The sequence below is a fragment of the Ascaphus truei genome, chromosome 3 (genome assembly GCF_040206685.1).
Source record: "Ascaphus truei isolate aAscTru1 chromosome 3, aAscTru1.hap1, whole genome shotgun sequence".
Taxonomy (NCBI): Eukaryota; Metazoa; Chordata; class Amphibia; order Anura; family Ascaphidae; genus Ascaphus; species Ascaphus truei.
The window spans coordinates 101759058-101766172 of NC_134485.1; positions in this window are offsets into that span (position 1 = coordinate 101759058).

Genomic DNA, 7115 nt, shown 5'->3' on the forward strand with positions numbered 1-7115 from the left:
GGATGATGTTTTTGCAGGGAAAAATGTAGACGATGAATGGGCAGTCTTTAAAACATTGTTAGAAAAGCACACTTATCAGTGTATACCCTTGGGTAATAAGTATAAAAGAAATGTCAAAACCAATGTGGCTAAATAAACAGGTAGGGGAGGAAATTGACAAGAAGAGGAAGGCGTTTAGATTCTTTAAGTCAGAAGGGACGGAGACATCGTATCAGAATTATAAGGAATGTAACAAAAATTGCAAAAGGGCAGTCAAATTAGCAAAAATGGATAATGAAAAAAGGATTGCAATAGAAAGTAAGGTCAACCCTAAAAAGTTCTTTAAGTCCCTAATAACAAAAAAATGAGAAAAGAAAATATAGGACCCTTTCAGTGTGAGATGGGTAGGCAGATTATTGGAGATAAGGAAAAAGCTGAGGTATTAAACAAATTCTTTGCCTCTGTGTTTACCAGGGAAGAATCAAGTTCAATAGTAGTGCCACAGGAGGAAGCCACAACCTTCATATTAATGAACAATTGGTTTACCGAGGAAGAAGTTCATAAGCGACTTGAAAAAATGTAAGTAAATAAGGCACCTGGCCCCAATGGCATACATCCAAGAGTTCTCAAGGAGTTAAGCTCAGTAATAGCCAAACCATTATATTTAATATTCAAGGACTCCATTTCCACAGGCTCACTACCACAAGATTGGCGTAAAGCAGATGTGGTGCCTATATTTAAAAAGGGAGCTGGATCACAACCGGGAAATTACAGACCTGTAAGCCTGACTTCAATAGTAGGGAAACTACTTGAAGGTTTAATACGGGATAACATTCAGAAATACTTAATGGAAAACAAAATTATTAGTAATAGTCAGCATGGATTTTTGAAGAATAGATCTTGCCAAACTAACCTTATTTGTTTCTTTGAGGAGGTAAGTAGGAATTTAGACCAGGGTAATGCAGTTGATGTGGTCTACTTAGATTTTGCAAAGGCTTTTGATATGGTTTCACACAGAGGTTGGTGTACAAAATAAAGAAAATTGGACTCAGTAATAATATATGCACCTGGATTGAAAACTGGTTAAAGAACATACAAAAGAGGGTTGTCATAAATGGAACTTTTTCAGGTTCGGCTAAAGTCGTGAGTGGAGTACCTCAGGGATTGGTACTGGGACCCCTGCTTTTTAACTTGTTTATTAATGACCTTGAGGTTGGGATCGAGAGCAAAGCCTCCATCTTTGCTGATGATTCTAAATTGTGTAAGGTAATTGAATCAGAGCAGGATGTAATTTCTCTTTAGAAGGACTTGGAGAGACTAGAAACCTGGGCAGGTAAATGGCAAATGAGGTTTAATACAGATAAATGTAAGGTTATGCATTTGGGATGCAAGAATAAAAAGGCGACTTACAAATTAAATGGAGATATATTGGGGGAATCCTTGATGGAGAAGGATTTAGGAGTGCATGTAGACAGCAGGCTTAGCAATAGTGCCCAATGTCATGCAGTAGCTGCAAAGGCAAACAAGATCTTATCTTGCATCAAACGGGCAATGGATGGAAGGGAAGTAAACATAATTATGCCCCTTTTCAAAGCATTAGTAAGACCTCACCTTGAATATGGAGTACATTTTGGGCACCAATCCTAAGAAAAGACATTATGAACTAGAGAGAGTGCAGAGAAGAGCCACCAAATTAATAAAGGGGATGGACAATCTAACTTATGAGGAGAGGCTAGCTAAATTAGATTTATTTACATTAGAAAAGAGGTGTCTAAGAGGGGATATGATAACTATATACAAATATATTCGGGGACAATACAAGGAGCTTTCAAAAGAACTATTCATCCCACGGGCAGTACAAAGGATTCGGGGCCATCCCTTAAGGTTGGAAGAAAGGAAATTTCACCAGCAACAAAGGAAAGGGTTCTTTACAGTAAGGGCAGTTAAAATGTGGAATTCATTACCCATGGAGACTGTGATGGCAGATACAATAGATTTGTTCAAAAAAGGTTGGACATCTTTTTAGATGGGAAAGGTATACAGGGATACCAAATAAGTATACATGGGAAGGATTTTGATCCAGTTATTAATCCAATTGCCAATTCTTGGAGTTAGGAAGGAATTAATTTTCCCCTTAATGGGGTTTTTTGTTTTGCCTTCCTCTGGATCAATAAGTAATTATAGCTATAGGATAAAGTATCTGTTGTCTAAATTTAGCATAGGTTGAACTTGATTGACCTATGTCTTTTTTCAACATCATCTACTATGTAACTATGTAACTATGTAACTTATCAACCTGTTTGGACTAGAGTTCACAACTGTAGGGTTAATATGATCAACGATGATTGAACCACCTGTGTATGGCACAGACAACCCCCCCTTGGGCTATGTATTGTTTTTATCTACTGATCCCTGAATGGTATACATACGAAAGGGTCTACATAAATACTCCAAATAGTGGAGTGTAGATAGTTAATGCTCCTGTAATGGGACACAAACAGTAGTATTTTAATCTGTAGTGCTGTTTTGATTCAAAGTGGTACAAACATTAAAGCTGCCTATGGTAATCATTTTCTCAAGATACAAGTAGAAAAAGTGCAATATCTGGTCAGAATACCATGTTTAAAGAATATCGACTGAATAAAATACAATAATAAAAATCCACAGCTAGGTGTATGAACTTATCAACCTGTTTGGAATAGAGTTCACAACTTTGGGGTTAATATGATTGTAAGAGATGTGTGCAGAGGTACGCAATGGAGACTGGTTTTAAGGTGAAATTAAATAAGGCTTCATTGCGCCTGTTGCTTTAAACACAGCAAACATGTGAAAATCCGCAAACAAAATCTGCTCCACGTTGGAGTATATTTACACTTGTAGTCCAGCGATTCACCATCCCAAATCATAGAGACATTTATATATAGACAGACATAGATAATCAGTCTTATAAGAAACATCTTATCTGATTTGTAGTTGTAGGGGGAAGGCTTCTCTCTTTCCTGGGTTGCTACCTTTTCCTCAGGTTATCTCAGCATTCAGGTGTAGAAGTCTTGTGAGCTCCAGACATCTGTGATCCCTCTGTCAGTCAGCTTGTGAGCTCCAGACATCTGTGAGCCCTCTGTGAGACTCGGGAACCTCTGCTCTGTCTGTTTCCTTGGTCAGCCTAGTTGTGGACTAAGGAATTTCTCTTCCCGTCTCAAAGGCAGGCTTTTCTAACCAACCTCTAATTAGCCAGGTGGTGTTGGTTAATTGACTACCAGCAGTTAACCACCACACAGCTGGATTAGAGGCACCTTTTTGAACAGGGACAAATTCCATGTTACATACTCCCCTGTTTGTGGGAAGCTCTGGCTTGCCACGGCCAAAGCCCATCCTTCCATTCTCATTCGAGATATCTCAGTGACTTGAATGAGAGTGGATGGAGTAGGACAACCCTCAGTCCCGTTGGGATTGGAGCCCTTCCTCCAGTTTAGTAGTGTCACCTCTAGAAGGTGCTTGAGATCAGCAGTCCTCAGTCGCTTAAGGAGAACCTTTTCCAAGTCCAGTCTTTCTACTGACCACGTGGTCATGAGCTTTCCCCTGTGTCGGGCGCTCCTCTTTTTGTAGGCAGACTGTATGGCGACAGTCGCAGAGCGCATATGCATATTGCTTTCTTTCACTTTCTTTTCCATGTACTCCACTTAAGCAACAAATGTCCACTTCATGGTATCACAAGAGTGCCCAAGAACAGCCACCTGAGCCCTCAGTTCTTGAAGCTGTCTTCCTACACTTTTCCCATTCAATGTAGTTGCCAGTTCAGCTTCTTTGGGATCGAGTTGCGATTCCAGCTCCATTTCCAGAGAACGTCCAATCTTTTCAGCTTCCTCAGCTTTGATTCTGCACTCCTACCTCTACCCTGTTGGGCGGCTGCAGGTTTGGCTAGCGCATTCTTAGGTGGCTCAAACTTCGTAATCTTGTTTTGAAGGTGAGATGTGTCCCCAGCTCTCACTGTACCCTTGTCCTCATGGGCATTAGTTACTGTTGGATACCGATGCTTGGGCGAAGCCAATACTTTTTTCCGTATTGGAGATATCTGTAAGTTACTGGTCTGCAGAGTCTCACTCTGTTTCTTGAGTGTATCCTTCCAATTTCCTTTCAGGGTCTTTACACTGGCGACACACTTTATTCGAGCTCGGCTAGTCCCACGAATTCGGGTATACCCGGGTGTATTGAGGTTTGTGACTGTTTTCTGCCCGAGTGCATTGAGGTATTTTCCAAGCAGGGATTGAAGCATTTTATTCCCCCTGGCTGCAATACTGCACAGTATATATATATATACTGCATTACAATTCATGAATTTATGCCATCTGGTAGACACGCGAAGCATTGCAGCCTATTAAATCCTAATCATTATCATTTAACAGATCAGCCGCCCGTCAGCCAGGCATGAACCCAGGCTGGGAAGGCAAACGCAACGGGGCTTGTCAGAGGTGAGGAGTGGCGCATTCCAGGTATCTGCCAGGTACATACTGGGTATTTGCTCGAATAAAGTGTGTCGGTGCAGTATTTCTTCCCTGTGCTTTCTCTGAGCTTGCTTCCACCTATCATTCATTATTTTGTGGAGCACTGTGAACTTCTTTGCTTGGGCCGCCGATACTTGTCTCAGTTTCTGGACCTTTTTACGCTCCCTCTTGTACCGAGTCACCTGGCCTCTAAGCTTAGCCTCTAGCGATACTTTGGTGATGGTCAGGGTAGCCTTCAGTTTATCATGCTGCTTTGCGAGGACACACTGGGTAATCAGACGTTCCTGCAGCACTTGTATATCATTAGCAGCCTGCAGATTTTCTTCCTGCAGAGTTCGTTGCTTCTCCTTGGCATTCTGGAGGTGTGTATGCAGAACTTGCAGTTGGTTCTGAAGTCGGTGCTCTTCTTCAAACTTCTCATCATCCAACAGTTTCTTTATTTTTTCAAGCTTGTGCAGCTTTTCATTCTTTCCATTGACGTGGTCTGTCAACTCAGAATTTTCTTTTTTTAAATCTTAAATTTTCTCTTTTTTCAGTCTCTGTACTATTCAGGGCCTCCTTGTAGTCCGCCTTCCATTTTCGCATCTCTGCTTGGAGACTGATTGACTCCTGGCGTGCGATTTCCTTCTTTAGGTTGAGGGTCTGAAGCTCATTCTGTGAGACTTTGAGATCTGTATTAAGATTGACAATAGTTTTTTTAGAATTGTCCAGCTCCTCAGCGAGGCTGTCAAATTCCTTTTTGGAGACTTCCAGTTTTGTGCGGCAGGTGCCGATCTCGTGGTGTGAGGCATCCAGTGCTGTGCGGTGTGTATGAACCTCCTTCTGGGATACGTCCACCTCTGTCGGGACACTGTTGACCTCTTGTTGTGAGGCATTCAGTTGTACGCGAAGAGTTTGAACCTCTTGCTGAAAGACTGTAATCTCCTTCTGTGCCTCCTCATACTTCTTCTTCAGCTAAGCCATCAGTTTATCAGATTGGCTCTGCTTTTCCACCACGGTTGTATTAGTAGTGTTTGTAGCATCTAGCTCAGTCTTGAGATCGTCCAATTCTGTCCTGGCCAAAGTGTACATTGTGAGCAAATATTTCTGTAGCTTCACGTTATTTTTCAGTAGCTCTGCGTAATCATCTTTCTTTTGTTTCAATTGTTCACGGAGCAGATCACAGTCACGCCTGGCAATTTTCAGGGCATCTTCAGGGCTGGTCAGGGATCGTCACTCATTGATTCTGGCTCTGCTTCCCTGGTATGGTTGGTTGAGGGTTTCTCACTATTAGCACTGGACAGAAACTTCTTTGGGATACACGACTTCTGCCTTGGGCCCTCTGGATATTCGGATATCCGCAGTACGAATTCTCCATTTTCTCCAGGCTGCAGGGCATCTTGGTCCCCCTTTTCCTCTGCGTGATCTGCGGACATGTCTGTTCCTTCCCCGGTAAGTGAAGACCCGCTTTTCTTTTTTTTCCGCCTCTTTGTGATGGATGACTCCGTCCCATCAGGAATACTGGAGTCTCCATCTTTATTTGGAATTTTAGCAGCTTCACTGGCTCCACCATGCTTTTCTTGCGATTGTATTAGCTGGTGTATATATTCTGTGATCTGCTGCTCCCGCTTTTGCCAATCGCATTCGTCATCATAGAGAGCGGTCTTTTCGGTTTGTACCGAGTTCAGGGACCCCCACCATTCTTGGGGTGTTTTGTGGGTGTGACTTGGTTCGGGTTCCCCATAAGAGATGTCTTCCTCCTTATCGGACTGGAAGGGCCACTCTTCCATGGGGAAGGTTTCATTACAGGAACGCTGTATCTTGTCCTCCATTTTGGGGCTATCAGGTGTATTTTTCTTCCTCACCTCTGGAGGCGCTATTGTAGCTGTTGCCACTGTATTTGCTAGAACCCCAAATTTTGGTAGTCCTACAGGTGGGCAGACTTTGCTTGTAGAGTTCATAGCTCTCACAGGCGTCTCTGTAGACTTTTTCTTCCCTTGGGTACGTTTTACAATATTAGCAGTTCTGTGCATGCATTCACTCTCATCGTCTGAATAAGACCTGAAGGGACACTGCTCCGTGTGGTGGGGTTCTTTACACCAGGAACACATTTTCTTCCCCATTTTTACAGAGTCTGTATTTGACTTCAGCTGGGTGGCCATTTTAAATTCCCAGAATCAGTACCATGCATCGGTCACCGTCTGTAAAAGTTTCCCTGCTTCCGCACAGTCTTGCATCAATTTTCACACGTTTCTGCATATACTCCATTCACAGCTGGTAGTCCAATGCAGTGTGGCAGCCTTTACTTCCAGAATCAGTACCGCTTGTGGGTTACCGTCTGTATTCACTGCTTCAGCGCAATTATTATTATTTTTTATTTTTAAAGAAAACAACAAAGCCTAGCTCCTCTGGAGCGCTAACTCACTTCTTGAACCCTGACTGTGGCTGGAAGGCAAAGCCACTTTTTCAACAACCATATTACACATTATGTGATAGGCAAGTAAGGTTTACCTGCTTCAACAGTCTTTCTCTCCTCTTGGGATTGTGGAAAAGAGTCCATCTGTGGTTTTGTGGCTTTCTTCAGTGCAGTGTAGATTTCCTGCCTGAATGTGTATCCCTTTAATTCTGGTCTCTGCTGCATGGGATTCTTTGCTT